The sequence below is a fragment of the Platalea leucorodia genome (assembly GCF_965183815.1).
Source record: "Platalea leucorodia genome assembly, chromosome: 21".
Taxonomy (NCBI): Eukaryota; Metazoa; Chordata; class Aves; order Pelecaniformes; family Threskiornithidae; genus Platalea; species Platalea leucorodia.
Genome location: NC_138843.1, coordinates 1,719,497 through 1,743,534, shown reverse-complemented (window position 1 = coordinate 1,743,534; position 24,038 = coordinate 1,719,497). Strand labels below are relative to the sequence as shown.

General features: G+C 52.4%; 1 protein-coding gene across 4 annotated transcripts in view; it reads right to left on the bottom strand.

The window, feature by feature from the left end:
* The window catches only part of GNG7 (G protein subunit gamma 7), a 79,781-nt gene that overhangs the window by 12,771 nt on the left and 42,972 nt on the right, over nucleotides 1-24,038 (bottom strand). The window contains exon 4 of one of the 4 annotated variants that reach the window (XM_082331427.1): nucleotides 6,297-6,448. The exons of the other annotated variants lie outside the window; for them this stretch is intronic. The gene's annotated coding sequence lies outside the window, so the exon portion shown is untranslated. The remainder of the gene's footprint in view (nucleotides 1-6,296; nucleotides 6,449-24,038) is intronic. 4 annotated transcript variants of the gene reach the window in all.

Below are 24,038 nucleotides of genomic sequence, written 5' to 3'. Positions count from 1 at the left end.
CGTTGCTGAGTCACGAACAGACACCATTCAGCAGGAAATAAATCTTCCCGCATCTTTGCCAAGGCACCTTCTGCCCTCCTGGCTAATCCGTCTTCCACTTCTCCCCGGCAGCGTTCCCGGGAAGGGCAGCGCTGCCCAGAGAGCACAACCCAATTTTCGGAAACGACTCCTATTGCGTTAACGCAACGTTAAGTCGGCGTGCATTTTTCACGCTGTCGTGTAAGCAATTCCAGGAGGGCTGAAGTCATCAGACGGTCTTGCGACTCTCTGGGCTGCCGTCCCTGTTCCTCCAGCAGCGGAGCGATCTGGCAGGCGGCTGCAGATCCCAGACTGCGGAGGCATTAGCAGGGCTCGGGCTGCAGCAAGGTTTCACACCTATGTGGTTGTAGGACGGTGTATGAAAAACACTGCTTGCAGAAAGTTAAACACTGAAAATTAATAAAAATTAAGAGAACACAAGAGCATGGGCGATGATACATATTCCAGTGGTGTTTCAAGGTCAACGCCAAGCGAGGGAGGGTTATGAAACCTTGCAGCAAGTAAAGAGGGAGCCAGGAGCGCAGGCGAGGGGCAGAGCAGGCTCCAGAAGGAAGCAACAAGTCCCGAGTTATGATTCGCCTGCAGCGCAAACATCCTGGGAGCACTATTTTTCCTATTTTAGGAAAAGCGCTGGGAGACAGAGTCCCAACAGTTAAGTTAGGATAAATTCTGGAGCGATCAGGATTTGCTGTTTTAAACTGGTTTGCGTATTATGAAGCGAAAGCAGGTCAGGATGCTCATAACTGTCCTGCATCAGCTCAGTCTTTTGACTCAAGGGCAACCAGAAATGCCCTCGTCTAGATCAGGTTTCATCACTAAACAAAAGAATTTAAAGGATCACAATAAGCGCTACAAAAGCAGATTTCTTGTGTTTGCATTCTTCATATACCTTCAGCAAAAAAAGGTTTTCAGTGTTTACAAAGCAGGGTGCTTCAGGCAGCGCATTACTATCGGTGCTCCCATGTTTCCACTGAGACAAGCACGAAAAGGGCATTTCCACGGGACTGCTTTGCACTTTCAGTACCGAGGATCTGTTCTGCACGGCCCTGACGTCAAAGCAAGACTGACTTATGACTACGGAGCGGGCACCTCCGCTTCTCACAGAGGTTTTCTTTTTCATAAGCTAATTCTTCATGTACCAGGTAGATTGCAAAGGTAACGATTTGGGCTGCTTTAGTGAGAAAAAAACAAGCAAAACCAGCGCAGCTCTTGAGTCAGAAGCGTGCAGCAACAGCGGTGACAGCAGCGCTGGCTCTGACGAGCCGTGACTCAGCACAAGCTCCGTGTCGGAGCAGACGCCTCCTCCGCCGAGCATCTTGGTCTGGCTCCGAGCAGGGCTTTGCCCGCTCAGCCCTTTCATCCATTTCCCAGCCCTGCCCCGGCGGCGCCTCCCGGCTCCACTCGGAGGCGAGGGATGACGGAGCCCCGTGGCACGGAGCAAGGTCGCTGCGGGACAGGGCTCGGCACCCTGCACCTCGCTCCGTCCCAGGGGACGCACGGCGGGACCCTTCCTCTCGCCCTGCCCTCGGCGCTGCACCGAAACGTTACAACAGGATCCAGGTCACGAGGATGAAACTGCCACCCTCGGCATCGTGGCGTGCCGAGAAACCGGGCTTGCCTTAGCACGCCTCTGATCTGCACCCGGCGAGATGTACGGCGCTGTGCTGCAAGACTGACACCCAAAACTGTTAATCATTGACTCGGCACAAAAACCCTTTCTCTTTTATGCAATCGGTGCCACCTGCACGCTCCCACCCGCAGCCTCTCCAGCCGAACGGCAGGAAGCATTACGCTAGGAAAGAAATATGCACTGATCCCTCTGGTTTCTGAATTCTTCCCATACTTCTCATAGCTGGAAGCAGCCACTCCTAGCAGGCTAAATAAACAAGCGAACATCTGAGTAACTGCCGGAGTTATGCTGCTTTTGCCTTCCCCCCAAATAAAAAAAAACCAACCTATGAGCCTGGTGCTTCTGGATGTCCCTGTGCTCGGGCTGGGCGATGGAAGGCACCGGGAGAGCACCGCTCCAGCAGCCCGCACGGCTCCCAGCCCGCAGCCGGGCTGGCCGGAGCATCGCCTTCCAGCCGCCCCCCATCACGGGGCGGGTGGGGTGAGGTGCCAGGGCACACCGTGCTGGCGGAGGGATGCGGGGAGATGGTCGGGGTAGGAGGATGCGCTCCCGGATCTCAGCCTTAACCAAACCGTGCTTTTAAAGAGCAGCCCAACCGCCAGCAGCGTTTCACCGCAGCACGGCCTGCATTCGCTGGAGGGTGAAACATCCCGCGCCGCTGAGATGGCACCAACTCCGGAGCCACAGAGGTGCATAAAACCATCTCCCACGCGATCACGGGCAATGCCGGATCAGCAACCTGGCAGCCCGAGGGCATCCCACCCTGGCTGGGGAGGCGAGCCCCCCAGCACGCAGCCTGCCGTGCTCGGGGACCGAGCGGCCAAGGGCCCACGTTACCGAGCAGCTCCCTCCCAGGCGAGAGCCTGCAGCCCCTCTGCCGAGGCCCTGGACTGGGGCCAGGCGCCCGCCGGCAGCTCCGGCACGGGAGCGGAGCAACATGCACCTCGCCGGAGCGATCCCGCGCCGAGCCCCGAGCCGGACTGGTGCCAGGAAAACGGGGGGGGATGAAGGGGGAGCCTGGGACTGGTAACCCAGTGTAAACCCGCTTGGTGGTTACTGCTTTTAAAGATGACCTCATGCTTTTTTGGAACAGAAAAAGGCTGTTAGGGCAATGGCATTTACTCCTTGTCTGGGCAGAACAAAGCAGGCTCCATTTTTCTTTTACACTTCCTGCATCAGTAGCTTAACAGCTGAATGAGCTATTGAATTTTTTCCTGAGTGCAGCAATTTTTTCTTTTTTTTTTTTTTTTCCTCCTTTAAGACCTCCAGATTTCTATGGCGTGGGACAATACTCGGGGAGAGCGCAGCGAGGAGCTCGGCCGAGGAGCCATCCCGGGATGGAGAAACGCTCCTTAAAGAGGCAGCAGTGGGAAGCACTGGGCTTCGCTCTGCCTCTTGCTCAGCACCAGGGTTTATCCACATTTCGGTGTTGAAACCATCCAGCTGGTTTCCCACACCTTATTCTGCACCACCGGCAGCCTGAGCGGCACGATGAGCAGGGATGCCAAAGCAGTTCACCTTAGCAATAAACGAGGTACTGAGGTGCCCGTAAGCTCCTTTAGATTTGCAAAAACGTCCCCTCACATGGTCCCTCCGCAGGTAAATTACAGCCTCCTTACAACCTGTTGTAACTAGGCCACGTATTTTAAGACACTCAATGTCCCTCCTGAAGCCACCAGCAGCTCCAGCCCGGCAGCGACAGACCCTTCGGAGCTGCTGTCACCGGGGCCGAGCCTTGCACTCCAGCCCACTTTCAACATATTAGAAGCTTAAAATCACATCATTACTAGACCAAGAGAAGTCTTATCCTCAATTTCAGGTCCATATTGAGAGCAATTTGGTTTTGGGGGTTTATTTTTCCCCCAGCCCCAATACCTAGGCACGTCTGTCTCCAGATGGAAACAACCCAAGCCAACATGGCTGAGCTCTAGGGGGTTTTTGACACACAGCAGTGAATTTGCTTTTTGCACAGCCTGGGTGGGAAGGCAACACGTTCGCTTTTCTGGTTGTGTTGCAGCACAGAAACCCCTGAGCTCCGAGCGGAGCCTCCGGGGTTTCCGCACGGGAAGGGAGCACTCCCACGGCACGGTACCTCTCCAGCAAAACCGGGGCTCGCGGCACGAAGGCGCGCAGAGCGGCGCAGGGCTCAGCAGCCACCCAGCCGCGGTGCACGGTGACACGGAGCAGGGCCCTGGTGCCCTAACGAGCCCACATTTCGGAGGAGGCTTTACAAGCAGCGCGGCCGTTCGGGGAGAAGGCTGGCACGGCTGCTTGCCGCTCCTCCTGGGTACCCGTGTCACACGTTAACAGCGACTAGCGCGTAGTAGGGATGTAGGAGAGGGGGCACACATCTCTGATGCAGCTCCATCTTTACGAGAAGATCCATTAAATGCTTAAGGATTTTGTCTCTTAAACTGCTCTAGTTTCAAACCGGCCAAGGATTTTGGAAGGAGAGAGCATCCCTAGAGACGTGTAGCTCCATTTCCTTCCCATTAAAGGAAACGATTACCTGGCTGAGAGAGCGTGAAATCCTGCAGGACACATCTGCCAGCTAAGCTGCAGAGCATTCAAGAGACCTTGTTTCCAGGGTCGCCTGAAACCCCCCCAGTTAACTCGTGCTGTCGTATTAGGCCTGGCTTTCAACTCCCCTTCTCTCCAATTTATCTGCAGCAGCTTTGGTGCCAGCTGGGTGGAGACCGCTGGCAGGACTGCCACAGCAATTACACACAATCACCACCCCGGTGCTGCAGACCGTGTACCCTGAGTCACTGCAGCACATTCCAACCTTATTTTTAGACCACACATTTAAAAAAAAAAAAAAAAAAAAAAAAAAAAAAAAGAAAAGCTGAGTGCAAAGGTATTTCCATCGGTTGTTACCTGGAGCCATCGCCCGGAGGCTGCAACACAACCAGCAAGGCACCGGGCTGGAAATGCAAAGCCAGACGCGCGTTCAGGTTTCTCCTCGGCTCGCGTGTGTGGGAGCTGCAGATGCATTCGTGGTGCAGAGGTGAACCGGCTGCAACAGCGACCGCGCCAGCCGGCCCGAGGCCGCATGGCCGGCTCCCCGGGGGGATCCGGCTACCCTCCTGAAGGGCTGGAGCCACCACTGGGCTCATGTATTAGTCCACGGTACAATACAGATGGCAGATACATAATAATTGCTCTACCATATAATTTAAACCAGGAACCAAAGCTGGACTTTAGTCAAGGTGCTTAAGGGCTGTTGTGGGTTGAGGGTAGTAAATAAACCAGAACTTGCACTGCAAAGTCTGCTCCGTCCTCATCCTTCTTGCATTTCTGGTCAGTGCAGTCACAGATAAAGTACAGAGGGGAAAACCAGATCACCGCACGCAAGCAGCAAGCGCTCACAGCTTCCACAGGGGTGCTGCTACGAGAATTAGGCCACAAAATTTCATGGTGGCTCCTCGTCCTCTGTGTGCTTCAGTGCAGCTGTGTCACTCGGAGCTCGCGGCCGGCGTGGGCAGCAGTTGGTTCGGAAGGACGGAGGAGCAGAGAAGCAGAACAAGCTCCAGCAGCAGTTTCAGTCGCCAGTGCAGGTGTGATCTGTGCACGAGCAGCTCCAGCGCTGCTGCAGAAGTCGCCGCTTCTGCAGAGGGAAAACTGCAGCTCGCTCTGGCAGGAGCCGGTGCTGCACCCCAAAACCTCTCGCCCCCCCCCCCGGCACGGCATTACGGGCTCTCGCTTTGAATCTGCTCCTTTCCAGTCACCTGCAGTTTCCTCTCCACTTCTCAGAGCCCGAGATGACTAAGCCGTACAAATGCCATCCCCGCGCTTGCAGAAACCATCGCAAGAGCTCACGAGCCCCCCAACACCCTCGATCTCCTCCCCAGCTCGGCTGCCCTCGCTGCACGCGGGTGGGAAGGAGAAGCTCCTCCCTGCTCTTCAAAATCAGGTTGGAAATTCCTCTGCTTCAAGGACCATTTAAAATCTGCTGCTCCACAACCATCTCAGCAAAATGTTAATCGCTTCTGTGAAGATTTTTGAGGACATTTATGATCTTTTAAGTAAATACATGCTCTTCAAACATCTTCATGAAATGTAAGCTCACAGATTCTGTGATCTTACCCAGAGAATGAGTACTTCACAGGGAGCACCGAAATAAGGATCTTTTTGTAGTCTGCCTTTTGAAGATCGCCCGCTGTCAGCTCCTGGAATATTTGTGCTTTGCTTAAGCAACGCTCAAGTGCAGGTGGTGTCACAGACAAAAACCCCCACCGAGGCACCCCTGCTTTCTTTTCCAAAAAGGGACTATGAGGAGTAACACTGATGTTTTACAAAACCCTCTGGGTTTAATAATAGCAAAACTAGAAATACATCGATCTGTCCTTGCAGCTCCTGCACGGCAAGCACGCGGCTCTGCTCTGGCCTTCCAGCAGCAAAGCCACGACACCAGCACACCAAACCCCAACCATCCCGCTAAAAGCAACAAGAAGGATGAGTCCTTCTTCAACGGTTTTGCTATTAAGTTGTTATTTTCATATGCAATTCGGAAGTGATTAGGGATACGTTTTCAGGTCTTTGAGTCCAGAGATTGCCCTGGCTCTAAACACAACCCCACCTCAGGCTTGCGTCTTCAACTACGGCCTGAAAAGAGGTACCGACTTACTGATTTTAGCGGTCAGGTTGAGAACTAAACATGCGTGTCCTGGCTGGGCCACTGCGGAGTTTGTCCTTGTCTGGGAGGGCTCGACAGCGGCTCCCCACCAACGGGAGGGTATAAAGACTGCGCAGGAAGCTGGGCTGCGTCGTGGCACCGGACTACGAAGTTATAGAAGGAGATAAAAGAAAGGGAAGTTTAGGCTGAATATCACAAAGCTTCCTGAGAATTTCCCACAGCTCCCGAGATCTGAGCTGGGAAACGCGGCGAGCATCAGCACTCAAGACACTTCAAGGGGGCAGGGGAAGCTTTAACACGGTGCAGCGTTTCATTCCCTTCCTCAGCGAGCGTACAAAGGCTCTTCCAGCGGCACCGTGAGGCCGCATGAATTTATCGGCCTCGTGCAAAAGTTACTTCGTCATGAGATCAGCGGATTTTACGGCACCAGCCATGACCCAGCTGAGCGAGCAGCCTGCAGCCGGGCTGGCAGCTCCCTCCGCTGTGCAACTCCTTGGGTGCCGAGTGGGTGGAAAGGTTTTGAAATGACTTTGGAGTTTTCTACAGATAAGCAAATGCGCGAAGAGGGAGAACCCTCTGACTAAAGCAGCCACATCCATCTACCCCCAAACCTGGACTGCAATACCAACTCAAACACCACGCGGACGCGATGCTCTCGCCTCCCGCTGCAAGCGGAGGAACAGGCAGACGTACCCGGACCTGCGCACCAAAACTTGGACCGGGCAAGGCAGGACGACTGCCAGCCACCCAAAACACGTAGCTGCAAGAAACCCACCCCGTTTGAAAGCGGAGACCCTTTGGGCGCTAGTGTTTGCGTCCACGCAATCTCCCCCTCTAGACACCACCTTTATCGCCGCCCGCTCTCGAGCTTTGCAGCACAGTTTACCACCCAGCCTCCACCTTCTGCCTGGGAGACCCCAAACCAGGCTACATTGGAAATGGCAAAAGGAGAGGCCAAACTCTTTTATAAGGGAAAAGGAAAGAAAATGGAGACGAGGGCGCAGGTCTGAGTCAGCTGGCAGAGCTGCTGTTTTGGTGGAGAAAGCAGCAGAGCATTTCCCCATCAGCAATGCACGGCTGTGAAAAGAAAGGAGCCCCCGACATATCTACGCTCTCAAGTCACCGTAATGCCCAGATAAAATTCCGCCCTTTAAAAGTTATCTTATCACGGGAATAAGCCTCTTTCCTGAGCCTCCTAACAGCCAGCATTCTGCTGTGCCACACGAGCATTCAGACAAATCCAAAGCCACCTCTCTGCTTGCAAGCTGTGAGCAGAATGCTTTTAGGTTTTTATTATCTCAAACTTGTTTTGCTTCTCCCCAAAACAGGATCACATGTTTAGCACGCAAGTCAGCCACAGGGAATTTAAGGAAGATTACAAGAAAACCCTAAAATAAGAATTCAAGGCAAATACTGTGAGGACCAGCCTTTATTAGGAGCATTGTGCCGATTATAGCCTCTATTCACTGGCAGATACTGGGACTTTGCAGGGCTTCAGAGCGCGGCTGTGCCGAGCGAGGCCGGCAGAGCACGTTTATTAACTTCATGCGGCTCTGCGTGCAGGGGATGGAAAGGGCAAGGAGTTTGGTTTCAAGTAACTTCAAGTTTTCATTGTGGAAAGAGCGTTTGGTGGGAATTACATCAGAACCACAAGCTACAATATACTCATTGTACGGCTCGGCATCGCTTGCTCAACGCCTCTTGAGAAGATAGGGAACTGGTAAATAATGGGGGTAACGCAGCCGTTACCAACCTTCCCAGCACAATACGCCCCTCGGCCACCTTTTCTTGTGTTCTGGCAAAAGAAACGGGGTTTGTTCATTACATTGCCTGTGGCTACTATACCTACGTGCATTCAAATCGCATTTCAAAGCGGCTAAAAATAAACTTCCAGCCACTCTTAAAGCAAACAGCAGTTTACCCTTGATTCGCTGCTCTCGGCCGGGCCGCAGGGACACTTTCAGCCGGGTACCCTGCCCCGGCAGGACCAGCTCCCATCACCCGATGAGCAACCCGCGGAGGGTGTTTTCCCCCCGGAACCGGCGCTGACCCAACGCCGCAGTTACAGTCAGCGGGGAGGCGGCACGTAAAGACCAGACATCTGATCCCACACATGTCTGAATAAGCCGGGGAGCAGAATTCACTGTAATTTAACCTTTTCTGACTTTTATACACACACCGAGAGACCTTTCGCTCCTACTCTGTGGGTCAAACTGAAGGCAGCGTGGTCTGAAGCCGTTGGGGTTACCCCCGGTGTGACTGCAGAGATGGCAATCTGGGAGGCTTCGATGAGGTCACCCGATGCTTGAGGACAAGATATCCCACCCCGAGGGACTCGGGCCATCTGCTCCAGCGTCACGCTTGCTTGTTGACCTTCGGACCAGAATTCAAGGCTGACTTATTGCCTTCTAGGCTTTTGCCCGCACGGAAGCCGGGGAGTTCAGGGTGAAGTCTCCCCCTTCAGCCCACTTTCTGCAACGTCAAAACTCAAAGCGATAAGCAGCACGGGCGCCCCGTACGGCTACGGGAATTAATCCCCCCCAGCCTACGGTGGGAGATGTGCCAACCGCTCCTCAGATTTTTCTGTATTGGATTCGGTTTTATGCCAGCGTCTGCACAAGGGGAGTGTTTGCAACCATCAAGCTTGGGGGGGGGGGGGGGGGAAAAGCCTGAGGTTATGGCAAAAATATTTACTTAAAAATTAAATACCTTCTGTTCGAGTGCAGGACGATAAGCGAGCCTCCAGAGAAGCCTCGCAGTGTTGGGAAGCGGCATTCAGCTGATGCTGAGCAAACAAGAAAACCGCTGACTCCCTCCTCGGCGAGCCCTGGTGTAACGCAGCCAGGAGAAACCCCTTCAGCAAGGGGAGCGCCTCGGCCCCCCGTGGGCGACTTCAGAGGCAGAGGCAGGGCTGGCTACAGCACACCTAGACCAGCTTCCAACGAAAGCAGATCAATCACAGTGTATTTTCGGCTGTCAGAGCATTGCTCTGCGCTTTGTATATTCCGAAAGCCTTTCTGAGGCCACGTTATCGAAAGCAGAGCGTTCGCGACGCTTGGCTCCTGCTGATGGTGTTTGCCGTGATCCACGGCGACCGAAAGGTCGGCCCGAAGGCCAGCCGCTGTTTGCATAAGCGCTGCATGTAGGAAATTCTGCTTTTTTGTTTTCAGTCTGCCCCATTTCAAAACATCGTGATATCTTCGCCTTAAGTGAAAATAAGAATGGGCTAAATGATAACGCTAGGAACCGCGAACTCTTCTGCAAAGCAAGGGGAAGAGTCAACCACCCAGCCGATTAAAACCAAATTGCATACTCGTGTGCTCGTTCCTAGTTGCTCTATCAGCTCGGTGTCTCGCAGCACCCAGACAACAATCCCCTAGAGGCCTCTGGAGGACATTTCCTAGCAGACCTTTTAGCACGTTTCAGCTAGCAGAGCCCGAAACGTTGCCTGGCATTTGCTTTACTCCCTCAAAAACAGAGAGAGCTGGTTTTCCAGGTTCATAGACGAGATCTTTAGCGTGAGCTGCTCATGAGAATTTTTTCCTTTGCTTTAAACCGCGATTATTGCCAGGGAATAGCCAGATGGAAACCTCTTTACTCGGTGCATCTGCTCTGGACACATCTGGGTCACACCTGCTTGCTTTACCACCACAGTTTTTCTGCTGTTGGTTTTGCAAATGCTTTCTACTTCTGTAGCGAAGAGTCTCCAAAGCTGTGGGTGAGGTTACTCATCGCAAATACACTTAGGGGCGAGGATGTGAGCGGCAAAATAAGCACAGTGTAGCTTTAAAATCCTGAATTCGGTTTATAGCAGTTGCATCTTGAGTCAGTGAAGAAATGGGACGCACCCGTATCTGCAGCGAGAGCTCGCAACGCCTTTCCAATCTACGTGAAACTCAAGCATGAGACGCTCGCTGGCTGCTCGTCCTACGGAGTCAGCTGAAAGATGCAAACGCGCTTGTGAACAGGGCTGGAGCGGAGCAACAGGGGTTTCAAGGGAAAGGGACTGAAAGCAAAAATCTCTCTAGACATAATGGTGCCATCAATGAATCAAGGCAACCGTGCCCTGAAAAACACAGCGCCTAGACAGACTCTTGCTAAAGAAAGTTCAATATTGCAACACAGATTAAGTAACGCATTGACTCTACAGCCATGGGCAATGTGTCCAGACGCCGACTGCAGACCTCGAGCAGTGAGAAAAGAGCAGTTTCCACTAACCTAACCCTTGAGAGTCCTTCAGCGCCCTTGAATCAAAACAAACACGATCCCTGTTCGTGTTAATATCTCGCACGCTGACAGGGAGCTACTCACAGCTATGAGCAAGAAGGAAAGCGATTCAGGACGGGATTAAGCAACATCTATGACCGTGTAATCGCTGGGACCGCGAGCACGCTGCAAGGCTGAGCTGCAGCAAAGAGGCGCATCCTCGTAGCACGGGTGCAGGACGCATCCCCAGTACTGCATCGCTGCATCGGCCCAGTACTGAAGAGCAAAGCAGAACATGGCAACGCCTGTCCAGCGCCACGCCACAGCTGCCACGCTCCGAGGTGTGAGCTGGTCACGTCTGGGTGTGCGCCGCACTAAACCCGGATCTTTTTTTGCTAATACAAACCCCAAATCCTCTGACCCCGCCCAGTAATTAGCACCCTAGCTAAGTCTCAGAAACCCAAAGTGAGAATCTTTTCCGTAAGGCAGGAACCTCATCTACACTGGGAAAATTCAGACCCATAATTCCACACCGATACTTCTGAAAAATCACACCCTATAGCTCGGTGTTAAGCAAAAGCTCAAAATCTTAACTACATGCAATAAATCAACAGCTCGAGGTACCCTGAAGCCGGGCTGGTGCGACACTGGCTCGTGAGCTGAACCGCTCGGGGACGCGTACGCAGTGCCAGCTCCTGGCGGCAGCAGGGGCTCGTCTGCACCGGGGGCCAGCTCCTTCTGCAAATGTGAGAGACCTTTTGCAGCAGAGACATCACGTGAGCGTAAATACTGCTGCTCTCTTCATGTACCCATAAAACACACGGATACAGCAGCAGTCCTGTGACCTCTAGTCATCTTGTTTTCATTGCTGATGTAGCTACAGAGGGCAAAAATGATGCTGAGGAGAAACTCCCAGTGGGTCAGCAGAGCTGGGGGCTCCCCCTCCCTCCCTAACTCAGCTGCAGGCAAGCAAAACCCACGAGGCTTGCTTCCAAATGCGGATGAGGACAGAGTTTGATCAGCCCGATGACTACTTTTGCACTTGTTTCAACCACCAAAATAATTACCCTAAAAGAAAAGGCCAGTATCTCCATGTGACTGCAGCGTCTGTGCGGCTGTTTTCATGCAAACCCGGGTCTTTTGGTAATGAGCGATGACTGCAACATCATGTGAGGGTTTGCAACAAGGAGCAACTCCTACATCGGCGCTGGAATCCGCTGGGCAGACAGGGAGAGGAAGCAGAAGGTCGTTTTCTTTTGTCTCTCTTACAGGAAGAGAAGTCACGTTGGGCTGGCAGCGGTTCAGCTCTGAGCTCAGGGCTGGGACTGGAAAGAAGGCAGAGAGGCTAAAAAAGGAACTTACACATTGTGTGAAAGGGTTGTACCAGAAAGCACGTGAGGGATCTGCCTTCAGGTAACAGGCAACCTTTGGCTCGCTGACAGTTTTCATAGGGCTGGTGCTTATATTTAGAAAATCATCTACTACAGATTAGAAAAAAGAGAGATATGCAAAACACCCAAGCTTCCCTGAATCCACGGCATTAAGCAATTGCTGCTGTGCAGGTGCCATCCCTCCCCGCTTAACGCCGTGCACACCTGAGCATCGCTGGCGCCCGCTCGCCTGCGCCTCCGCGTCCCAGGGGACGGCAAAGTCAACCCTCTACCGAAATCCTGAGCATCACCCAAGGGCGCTTTTCGCCCCCAGTTTTTATTCACACACTGGACAAGGAACACGGGTCTGCAGTTGCTTTAGCCCCCCATTTCTGTATGAACTCACCTGCCAAATGAAAAGAAAAACGACTTGTGTGCCTGGCCGCTAACTTGAAACCAGGAGAGAGAGAAGGGCGAAAGCTTTCCTTCTGCACAACGGCAATGCAAATACCGACATCTGGAGAAGGGTCGGCACCAGCAGCACCCGCTCAGTCACAGAGCTGGGAGAGAAGATACAGGGGGACGGACCGCGGGGCCTGAAACCGCACCTTATCACAGAAATACAGGTACTGCCTTCCAGCTGTGCGTCCAAACGGGAAAACGCAGGACACTAAGAATATTTTGAATAACTTGTCAAAATTAGTCTCTAAGCCAGGTGGTCTGCTTCAACTGTAAATGGATTTTGAGGCACAATATACCATTGAGTAAAAAAAAAAAATCTCTGGTCCGATAAAAATCTGATTCAAGAAACAGATTCCCACGTACGCCTGGCCAAAGCACAAGCAGCCTCCTGCCTCCCCCGGGAAGCAGGAACCCCTCCAGCCGAGCGCGCCGGCCCCGGGGGATGCCGGAGCAGGGACCCGCCGGTGTCTCAGTGACGAGCCACCGGCCAGAGCGGGTCCCAGGCCAGCGAGCCGGTCGGCAGCGAGCATCAGCCCCGGGGCTCCTGGGGAGGGAAGAGCCTGCTTCTGGGGTCCGACCCTCCGCGCAGACAGCGCTCGCCTGCTCCAGAAGCGCTGGCTCTCATCTATGGGCTTACTGCGAGCGGCCCTCACGTGCATCCACTTTTAATCCCGAGCAAGAACACTTTGTTCCTGTTTGCTTTAGTCTGCGTTCATGCGTTCAAAAAGCATGTTTGTGGGGGAAAGAGATGGTCAAAACACCTTGGAGACAGAGCAAAAACTGGTTAAAAATTACCTTCTCTAGCTGTTTGGGGCTTCTTGGTTTTATTTCTTTTTAAACTGTTAGACAGTAAGGGCTCCTAAAACATTTCCATGTAAAGTTAGACCAGATGAGCCTAAATAATCGGCGAGAGATTTACAGTACCCTTATGCTAAAAGCAACTAGCAGATCTTGCGCCATCAATCAGGACCTTTCATTTGTGGGAGTGATGACTGACAGCGATGGCAATGAAGAAAAAGGAGCAGTCAGCCCAGTCTTCCCATTCAAATCTGGAACAAAATGCCCGACTGCAACTAGGTTTAGTTAAAACTAGAATAAGGCACTTCTGTTTCAGAGCAGGACTACCTCCAGACGGGGAGACGCACCGGGACGGGCACTGGCCTGCGAGTCCGCACGCTCCGCAGCAGCAGCAGCTTCCCGAGCAGACGAGACCTCGGGCTCTGCCTGCCCACCCCGAGATGTGCCAGACAATTACATCTCGCTGCCTTTAAAGAAAGCTTACACAACAGGGACAGAAGAGCTTTTAAACGTGGTCCAAAAAAAACATGTATGCTGAAAAGATATTAAAAGAGACACCAAATTTAGATCCTGCTTTGCCTAGCAAGCGAAGAGCTTGAACAAACGTAATTATCCCAGTAAAAGAGAAAAAATTAGCCGCCTTTACTTTTGGTGCGATCCTTCCAAGTTGAAATAAAACCCAGTGCGGCGGCCTGGCCCCGGCTCACAGCATCACCGCCTCCGTCCGGCTGGCAGCGCTGAGGCTTCGCATCAGGACCGGCTCCCCTAGTTTCAACGCAGATTGATTCAAAGCGGTACACGATGAACCCCCAGTTCCGTCCAGCTCCAGGGAGCCGAGACAGCCTCAGGCTGGAAGAGCGCAAGTGGCCAAAGCTGCTCTTTGTGGACAGCTGTGTCAAGAAATAAAAACTTAATCCAGTATCACTTAATGACTTTTCCGAGAAAAAATGGCCTCAGATGGCCACAACAGGTATAGACTGTTTTCCACTACTCCTGAAACATTCCTGCGAAACCAGAAGAAAGAATAAATGTCAATATTCAACACGAAGTGATCAAAAAAGTCCTACTTAGCACGTGCAGCCTCTTCACAATGATGAAAGCAAGAAATCTCACAGCCTGTGATATTGGACACGGGCGAGGCTTACAACACCCAGTGATCGCCACCGTGCCGTGCCGGCGGCTGCCTTGCACACTCGGCACGCCGGCCGGCACCTGGTGGCACTGGGTCTGGCTGGGGAAACCGGGGACCTCCTGTGAGCACCGGGTTCATCCAAACCCGGTCACGGCGGCGCTGACGGGGGGGGCCCGGCCCAGGCTGGAGACGACGGACGCGATGATGAACGCCAACGGCAGCGGTGACGCTTCCCAGGACAGGAAGGTATTTGTGCGGTGAGCAGAGCCCGTGCCCACGGCGCGGGCAGCGAGGGACGGGCAGATAAGGGAGAGCAGCGGCGCTGCGGGACGGGGCATTTTTCACATAGCCAGCATTCCTAGGGGAGGCCGTCACTGCAGAAATCCCTTGTCTTGCTTAATAAAAACACATAAAAGGGAGGAAGAATGAATCAAGCTTATTTAGCCACAACAGCAAATACAATACTTAACTCACACCGAAGCCTCGTGTGCTGCTCAGAGTCTCTGGATGGGACCGGACTGCGGTTTTTAAGGTAAAAAAGGTATCACACAAACGTCTGCTCATCAGCACCCTGCCCTCCCCACGCCTCAGCGCATTCGCTCATGTCCACATAGTTTATATCATGCTCCTGTATTTTAAAAGGACCTGTTTATAAGCTTCGTCTCTAAATACCCAAAACAGAGCTGAAAGCTAGAGGAAAACTGGAAAACTGTAACCTTTGTGGAGGCAAGTTATCCCAAACTGGAACAAATGAGAGGCACCCATACAGGAACCAGTGTGATTTTCTGGCTGCCCATTTTATTGCCTTCAGCAGTAGGGGACAGGCAACAGGAAACTCGGATCCCGTGATAAGCTCACTTACAGCGGGATTAGTGGAATTTTACCAGTTTTCGCAGTCATTTACACAAACACACGGACCACCACGCTGGCACTGCTCGTCAGACGTCGCGCCGCTCGTCGGCGACGGCACAGCAACAGCACGAGGCAGCCGAAAGCTCCGGGCCTTAACCGCAGATGTTTTATACGGCTTGGCTTTTAACTCGCAGCTGCGGAAACCTTTTCAGCACACTGCTGTACCTCTGCACGAGAAAACTAAGAGTTCCTGCTAAGACCTAACTTGCAATAAGCCAAGCAGAGCACACCCTTGCGCACATGGCTGGCATCCCTCACTGGACGAGGCGATGAATTTTGATGTCTTTAAGAAAGCTGAATGACCGCTGATATTAAAAGTCTCCTGGAAAGATTTCTATTGACCTTCACGTTTGCAAAACACCTTTTGCATTTAAAATGACTCAGAAGCCAAGTCCAGCATAGCTGTGTGCCCTTAAATCCCAGTTTGCATTCCTGCAATTTAATGCTAATTGCATTTGATAGAAAACAGACAAACAGTATTTCTCTTCTGCTAGAAAAAGATGTGCCACCTGCCCAGCTGCGCTACTGCTGCCGAACTACCGAGACGCTGCCTTTTAGTGACCGAGCCTGGGTAAAGATCCCAGAAGGGACTCGCCCGCGGTGGGCACGCCTGGCATCGTAACGCACAAAGCACAGTTGTGAATCCCTGCTAATTAACATCGTCATTCCGCAGCTGGAGTTACGAGGAACGCATTACCGGTGCATTTAAAAGTTACAGATCGCATACGCACGCCATCAGAGCCACGCACTGCCAGCTTCCACAGCTGACCCTATTTCCCCTCCTTCTTGCCCATTTCAATAACGTTTAATCCAGTCTTCCTTGCTCAGGAGCTATATGTTAATTTTGAAATTACAACCTGACTCACGTTATATTTTTCATCTTAAGCCCCACGATGTTAAGCTTCGCACCAATACACTCAGGCTGCTTAAAAACCTCTGGACTTAAGTCCCGAACTTAAAACTCCAGGCTACCCGTTCAGCTCTTGGCTTGTCGAGAGCCAGACACCGCACAAGATGAGGAGAACGTATTGCACAACATAGAAAGAAAAGCACAAAAGCAGGCACCTAAATGCAAGGTTTATTTCTTCAAAATCTAATTGCAAGTCCCGTTTGCAGCACTGACGGGGGGCAGGTATGGGGACAGGTCAGCCTCTGCCAGCAGCACGAGATCAAGCCTCCAGAGAACTATTGTCGAGCTTCTGAAAGAAAGGGGTGAAATAAAACAAAAATATTTGTAAAACGTAATGGGATTTTTTCCACCACCACTGTAAAATGTTTTTCAGGCAGTCAGCCAGCACCACTTCAAAGAGTAAAAAAGCATGTGGTTTTTGCACAGCTTTGTACTTTAATATTAAACACAAAAAAAAGCCGGGCTCAGTGAGGCAGCCAGGCAACCGTCACTTTGATGCAGGAGAAAGTACGTCAATCGGCTGCATCACTGCAGCGGCTCCGGGGTCGGGGAACCCTCCTACAGCATCTCCTTGCCCACGCAGCGAGCGCCGTGTACCGCTCCCCTCCGCAGCGCCGGGCTCGGCGAGAGGAGGGGGAGGAAGACGAAAAAACCCAAGACATCGCTTTTCGCTCCAGCAAAAGGACAAAGCTGAGTCAGACGCTAACTCACAGGCGGCTTCTTGTAAGGTGTGGAGGTACCGCTGCAAAGGCTGGAGCCGTCCCACGGCGGGGTCGGGAGGAGGCACGCGCCGCCGGGCTGCTCCCGGCCGGAGGGACGAAGGGCGTCGCTGCAAGAGCTTGAAACGGGGATGCAAACAATCTCCTTTCATCCCCCTCAAAGATCCTTAGGAAGAGGTGGTCCTGATGCAGCAATTCCCCTGCTCTTACTCAGGCATCATAAAAATAAAATTCAGAATAAGCCAGGCAAAGCACGTTTATGGCAGTCGTGTTTGTGCTGCAACACACAGGACTTTCATGCAATTCCATTTTAATACAGGACCATTAACTACATGTTATGGGCTTGTTTTGCAACTGGCTCCTGACTGTCTGCACAACTTAATTTAGACACATGAAAAAGACAGGTCTTAACTAAGCAAGAAGCGCAATTTCTAGCAGCCCTGTTTTGCTATGAAAACTAATTGTCAATTCCTCAAATTCCAAGCAGTTAAAAACCGGACTTCAGTCTCACTTCCCACTGTTTAACCTGTTCAGGTCTGGCACTAACCTAGCTATATCCAAAAGGACCCAGGCCTAAAGCTTATTGCACTAGGGCTCTTCAACCCGATTTCTGCTCTTTTCTGAGCAGGTTTCCACGGGGCAGAGCGGGACAGCAAGCTTTCCAAAGCAGAAACCATCCACTCCCTCCATCAGCACCTTGCGCAGCAGGCACCCAACTCGACCCGCCTGCAGATGCTACTAAAAGCCTGATGTTATCGCCGAGAGGTTTGATTTATACCAGGCTCATCTCAGAAAAGCCCAGAGAAAGCCCTGCAGATTTCTCGGTTCTTGTTCCACCGCAGACAGCGCCGCACACGACGTTCCCGAAGGACGTACAGCAAAAAGCAGGAATTAAGAAACACCAGGCGCAGGCCCGCGCTGCCTCGTCGGTGGCAGGCAGAGGTTATTCTAGCAGCTAGCTGAAGTAAAAGGGTTTATTTAAAAAAGGGAAAGTCCTCGTGCTATACCAGAACCTCAAATGACTGCTGCTATTTGCCTAAAGTTTCTCATTCACACTAAGATTAATTAGACAGCGCTGCACCTACCTGGAGTCTCCTACGCTAAAAAGAAAGGGAAGAAAGGCAGGACTTGGCATCTTGTGAAAAATGCCTACTTGGGTTTGCCAGGGTGGCCAAAAGCTGCTTTGGTATCAGTTGCTACTATTGCTAAAAAAAGCCCGCTAGGCAGAACCAGTGAAGTCCTTGGCATCGTGCGTCTCCTCCTCCTCCTCCTCCCGCGGGTGGCCGGGATCCAGCCCCGGCACGCAGCCGCCCCGCAGCCCTCCCCGGCGAGCGGTGCCGCGCTTGCCCGCTCGGCCTCCGAAGCGAGCGAGTCGCGCTGCCACCTCCCCGAGCCCCGAGGCACCCGGACCGCGCGGGCAAGCTCTCCTCCCCGCCGCACGCAGGGTCGGTGTAAGGTTTTGGCGTGAAAGGGGCCAGAAAATCTCTCCCCCATCTGAGTGCAGCATCGAACGAGTTGACCGGCAAGTACGGTTCGTGGGACTTTTCCTTCTGAATCCACAAGGTACTTTAAAAGACCTGTAAGTGATGAAATGGTTTTAAATAGGATTGTTTAGCTGCTGTAAGATATCCCTTCAGTCCTTCCTGGGAATTTAGTATTCTGGAAACGGCCCAAGGTGCGGCAGAGACTGCTGGGGACACGCCGCGGCAGGGACGAGCGCGATGCTCGGAGCACCCTCAGCTCCCACCGCAGTCGCCGCGGAACGACAGAACCCGCTTTGCCGCTCAAAACCCTTGTGTCCCTCCAGTGGTTTTCAAACAGTTCCGAACAAAGTTACAAACAGGAGGAGAAAGTTCCCTTTACCCCGCAGTTCATTTTGTAAGAACTGTGCTTACACAGACAGAGCTTTTACCAGGCAAGAGCAGAACTGTTCGCAAGGGCGCAACTTTTTGGTGACATTTCAGTATTACTCAGAAAAGCGTCTTACACATCGTCTTGACAGAGCTGGAGTTGACTGTATAAGCTCCTAGCGCCAGCAAAGGCGGGAGGATGTTTTAGCAAGGGTGTGGGGAAACAGGAGGAGCTACCGCCCGATTTAGTAACCGAACTACGACCTGCAAGTCGACGGGGGGTAACCGATGGAGGAAAGGCAACGCGCCTGCTCCAGAGCACCGGGACTTCCTATCCAGTAGGAAATGCTTGGAGAGGAAAAGGTAAAAGCAACTGCAGAACAGGACACTGAGAAACCAGGTGGATTAGTCACCGAAGCCTAACAGCACAAATGAATCCAGCGCGGGCATTCATTCATCCCCTCCGCCGAGGGCTTCGGGACGCTGCAGACGTTCAGTGTGAAATGAGGTAAATCCAGCTCTCACAGGGAGAACGCAATCGCTCTGACAGCACGTAAATCCCATGGACCGGAGCTGGAAACGGCAGGGGAAACGACTGGAAACGCCACTGCAGAAGACGGCGACGGACTCCCGACGAGCTCCTTACCAGGCTGTGGATCTGGGGCAATGGTCAGGCTCATGGAAAGGAGAGACCGGGCTGGTTTTACTTATTAAAGTGGAAGGAAATGCTTCCATAAATAGGAACTACAGCAATCAGTACTGATGACATTGGCTCTGACCTCACTCATCCTCAGGAGCTGCAAACACCGCATTTCACTCCTGCCTGATGGCCAAAACAAGCCCCGAGAATCCCTCTGGCCTGTAGGGGAAGGAAAGTGGTGGCGGTTTGGTCTTTTTGTAACCAGAATAGAAAGAGGAAAAGTGACCAAATTCCTGAAAAAAATGAACGTTCACCTAGAAAAGACTCTTTTTAAACACCGGTTTGAGCCCAGCCTGCTTTCCAGTCGCCCATTCGCCTCCCAGACGCCCCCGAGGCCCCCGATACGGGAGCTGACTTCACTGCAGGGCAGCAGGTCAAGGACCACAGGCCAGAGCAGCCTGTCGCTGACTTTCTCCTACTCTTCAGCAAGCAAGTTTTTCGCTATAGTGTCCCGCACACTAGCTCCTGCCTTGTTCCGAGTGAGCCAAAACAGGAAAAAAAAAAGAAAATAAAGAGCTGGAGCAGGCTGGAGGCAGGAGGAGTTGCTTGTCCTGAAGATCACCGGGGCTGAAGGCAGCACACCCATGGCTCAAGCACTCTCTATTCAGCAAGACTTTAAAATAACACGAAATGGTCTAGCAGTAAAATCCACAAGTATTGCTAGCTCGCGTGCCCAAAGTCGGCGTGTTTACCAGCCACGGCTTAGACCCGACAACTTCACGTCTCCGACAGCAGCAGATCTGCCTGCAAACCGCCCGCAGCTTGCGCTCAGATCGCTCTGCACCGATTGACGGATATTAAAAAAGGGACTAATTAAGCCTGCCTCTGCAGCCAGAGGTAGGTATGAAGGAGCCCAGCTGCGGTACGACCAGCCTGGAGAGCAAAGGCAATACTGCGGGACAGCAGGGAGCGCTGGCAGCGGGAGAAGAAAGCAGAGAGGATACTCATGACACTGCTCGGAGAATCATGACGCAGCTCACGCTGCCACCCATACGGCAGGCAAACGAAAGAAAACAATTAATGAAAAAGAGCAGCTGATACTAAAGCGACCTGACCGCAGCTTGGAGGGGACGGAGACGCTGAGCTGCGTTCGGGGGGCCCGCTGCTGGCCACAGCACCTCCGGCTCCTCCACCAGCACCAGTTTGATCTCCAAAGCTTTGCTCTCTCGCGCCTAGACCTGGCAGACTCAGCTCAACTCAATGTGTCCTACGGATTACTCCACAGTCGAGCCTTGCGAGCACACGCGTGCACGTCCTTTGAAGATAAACACTGCTTCTACCCAGTGAATCAGCGTAAGTCAGCCCGGCTCTGAGCACTACGGCGGAACAAAGTCTCATTTTCTGAAATGTCAGAGTAGGAGTCTGCCGCTCGTTAGTGCCAGCTCCGGCGCTGAGGGATGCAGCGTGGTAGCGTGCCTTGAGGAATTAAGTAAGGTCAGTCCCAAATTTAGGGATTGGCTGAATATTCTGCTACTGTGTCTTAAATGCAGTTTGTTAAAAATAAAGGGTTTATTTTGATACGGCGTACGGCACGCTGCACGATCTGGAGTGTGCGGCGAGACAGATGGTAAGAGTAAGACAGAGCCTTCCCTTTGCAGCATTGCTGCGTGTTAGGAGCCTCTTTAAATGACTCTCTTTAATAAGTTTTCCAGGGGTTGTTTGAGGCAAGAGAAATTGAAGAGCAGCGCTCCACGAACTAACGTTTTACCGGAGCTGACAGCACCGAGAACAGGCACACCAGAACAAGAAATCCACTGCAAGTCCTACAGATTTTTTGAATTATCGTTGTTAATATTAGATAACTCGCCAACCAGTCGCTGACGCTTAGGACGGGACAGCAGGTTCCCGGCTTTGCAGGAATCCTGGAAGTCTCCTATCGCCTCCCAGTCGCCCACTTCATCAACACCAGCCCTAACTTCTCCCCAAAGTCAGCGCATCAAGGGAAACAACGTCTTAAAAGCCACTTTGACCCAACGTTGCACGCTTTGACTGTCAAATACCGTGGTCCTCAAAGACCACCACTGAAGAAGAGCATACCACCACCTCGCTCCCACCAGTATCACATTAAGATTTGGCTGCCAACCTAAAATTGTTGGCAATTTTATGGCAGCAATGAGAAGACAAAATGCCTGCTCAAATCCACGAGCAACAGACGAGTCCAGTGACATTTGGCTCAGAATTACGAGTACAAAAACTGCGATACGTTACGTGGCAAAGCCAGCCAGCTTTTGGCTAATATTCTCCTGGAGTAAATAAACGCAAGTCAGTAGACTTGGAGAAACTGGGGGAAAAAAAAAAAAAAAAAAAAGTATTTGAAGGCAAGATCACCCCAAAGTTAAAAGCAATAAACAGCTAAAGCTCTGCGTGAGCCTCTTGGCTCCTACGTAGCCTGGAGCTCCAGATAGAGTGTCTGAGATAATTACAAAAAGCTCCGCTTTGCCGCCGGAGCCGCAGAAGCAAGGCAGAGCTCAGCATGCCGCGCGGCTTCCCGCTGGGGCTTTGGCTCGCCGCTGATGCCTGCGGTCCATAAAAGCCAGCGGAGCATCTGCTGAGCCATCCCACCACCCGGGGAAGGCCCGCGAAGATACAGCCGCCTCTTGCAGTCGCCGCGGCCGTACGTTCGCAGCACTGAGGCACTAAAAGGCCACGCAATGCACTCGCCTTCTAACAGGTTCCCCTCCGAATTAACAAACGTCTTTTAGTGCCAGGAAAGAAGCATCATCAGATTGTGGCAGAGCCAGTTCTGCATGTGCAGAACGCAAAACTTACAGGTCCTTAAGATACCTGGGAAGTGCTGGAGGAGCGCAGAGAGGCTGCTTTAATTGCTTTAACCCACTGCTGCAATATCTTTGTAGCAGATACTACTTTCTAAGGGTTTAAATCTGAGATACAGTAGCTGTCCAAAGCTATTTGCAGGTTTATCGTAAACAAGTCCTACTTCTCAGGCCTCTGCTTCAAGCGAGATAAAGAGCGTGGCAATTAAGCTACAACTTCTGTGCCAAAACAAGATAAACCAACTCTCTGCTGAAGTTCTGCAGAACTATCCCAAACCCCTGGAAGAGCAGCCCGCGGCACGGGCAGAGAAGCGAGCGGGCTGTGATGCTGCAGCACGCCGGCGCGACGGCCTTCGCCTCCGCTCGCGCGGCCGGGGGGCTCCTAGGAGCTGGGGACGCAGCCCTCCAGCACAAGCAGGGACAGCCGCAGAAAAGCGGTCGCTCTCCATCTGTCCATCCCGCGACACCCCGGCGCGCTGGGGTAAGCCCGTGGACACGTTGCTGGTGGCCCTCTCCAGCGAGGGTCAGCTCTAAAAGCTTGGGAGCAGCAGTAAGGGAAGGGCTACCGTGAAACCAGAACTTAAATTAAACCTCTGATGTCGCTTCGCATGGGAAAAGGCAACTACATGCTGTATTAATTTGTTGTGGCAGCCAGGCTGCTGGGAGAGTGACTCATCTTTTGCAGAGAAGCCGTCTGTCCAGCGAACTCCTCGGATTTTGGAAGAGAGCAGCGGTTCGTGTTCAGCTCCCGTCGCCTCTGCGCGGGAGCTGGGCTGCAGCTCAGCAGCTCTCTCCGTCGTCTGCCGGACCCTCCAGGTCCACCGACGATCTGAATTCAAACACCTCGTGCACGAGCCCAGAACGAGTTACAGCTCCAGGCCCCGCAGACCCTTGGGCGGCCTGAAGTTACGGATGGGTTAAGACTAGATGAAATCTGGAGTAATTTATCATGTTCCAGAAGTGTCCTGCTGTGTTTACAATTAAAATACCGCAGGAAAACAACGCTGTCCACAGAAAGGGGAAAGATCTGTGATTGTTTCATATGCCTTCAACCCTTCTGGCCTTGAATCCTTCGGCCAGACACTGCATTCAACAGGTTAATGAGCTGGAGAGCTGATCAAAGGAGAGACGGTTGTTCCCCCTTTAATTGCTGTTCAAGTCACAAACGCGCACAAATATTTATCGACAGAAGTCACAGCACTCATCCCATCTCCTTCCTAGCTTTTAAGTTTAGTGATCAAAGTTGTACAATTTCTTGAAGACAGTTTTCAATTTCAGTTAGTGGTTTCTTCTAAAGAATAATGAAAAAGTACTTTTCATAGGGGAAATTAAAAGAAAACGGGTATGTTCTAGGGAAAATTAAAAGAAACAAAGTGAAACTAGGCAGCTTAATTTCACACCATCTATTCGAAGGATGATAGTAGGCAATCCCCTTGCACCGAACGCCAGAATGAGGGTTTCGCTTTCCCAGAAAGGCGTTTCGGGGGACAGCACATCTCCCTCCCACCCACAGACATCCCCAGCTTCGCATCAGAATATGAGTTTGCATGGAAACCCCTCCACCTGCCCCCGATCCTCTCCCAAACGACCTCAAGAGCAACAAGCAAACCCCCCCCGCGTTCCCACCCCGCGGTGGCACAAGGAAAGCGGAGGCCGTGACAGCGGGGCCCTTGCTCGAAGGCGGCCCTGGGAAAGGGCTTTGTTTTGGTTTCCCCTGCCCTCCCACCCTTGGCTGGCCGCAGCTGGAGGCACACAGCTTTCGAGGCCTGGCCTGACTATCGGAGCTAACTTGCCAAGTTGCATTTCACCGTTAACTACACGAGCCCTACACGGGAGACGTGCATCACTGAAATTTCACCTGATAAATAAATGAGGCTGAAACCCGGTGCATGGTGTGGTA